The 480-nt window shown below is 76.0% G+C and overlaps 1 protein-coding gene across 1 annotated transcript in view; it reads left to right on the top strand.

Moving 5' to 3' along the window:
- Positions 1-6: 6 nt before the first annotated feature.
- Positions 7-480, top strand: part of ZBTB2 (zinc finger and BTB domain containing 2) — a 26587-nt gene continuing 26113 nt past the window's right edge. Inside the window, exon 1 of the mRNA XM_008064959.2 lies at positions 7-60. The gene's annotated coding sequence lies outside the window, so the exon portion shown is untranslated. The remainder of the gene's footprint in view (positions 61-480) is intronic.

Here is a 480-nt window from a genome sequence, read left to right as displayed (position 1 = left end):
CCCGAGCGGCGGCGGCCGGTGAGCGTCCCGCGCCGGAGCCCCACGAGGCGGGCCCGTCAGGTGCGTAATCCTTCCGACGACTCGCCGCCTCCTGCTGCTGTCGCCGCTGCTGCTTCGGCGGCAAGGCCGCGAGCTGCGGAAGTGGGTTTGGGGGAGGGGAGCGAGGAGGGAGGGGGAGGGGAGGGATCCGGTCCGACCGGAGCAGGCCCGGCCTCTCTGGCGCTTCTCCCAGCTGCAGCGGCTCCTACAGCTGCTGCCGCTACTGCTGCGGCTCCGCCTCCCCGCTCGCGGGCGGGGGCGCGCACGCGCGCTTCCGGCCTCCTCGGGTCTCGCGCTGTCTGCGGCTCTCGCGCGCGCTCATCCCCTCTCCGCGTCTGGGCCGCCCCCCGCCCCCGGCGCCGGGGCTGTTGCGCCGGCCGGGGCGTTGCGCACGGCGTAGGCGTCGGCATTGTGTTAAACTCCGCGGGACTTGGGGAGGGC

The sequence above is a fragment of the Carlito syrichta genome, unplaced genomic scaffold (genome assembly GCF_000164805.1).
Source record: "Carlito syrichta isolate Samal-C Ts95f unplaced genomic scaffold, Tarsius_syrichta-2.0.1 Scaffold308114, whole genome shotgun sequence".
Lineage (NCBI taxonomy): Eukaryota > Metazoa > Chordata > Mammalia > Primates > Tarsiidae > Carlito > Carlito syrichta.
This window is presented reverse-complemented; position numbering and strand designations above follow the sequence as displayed.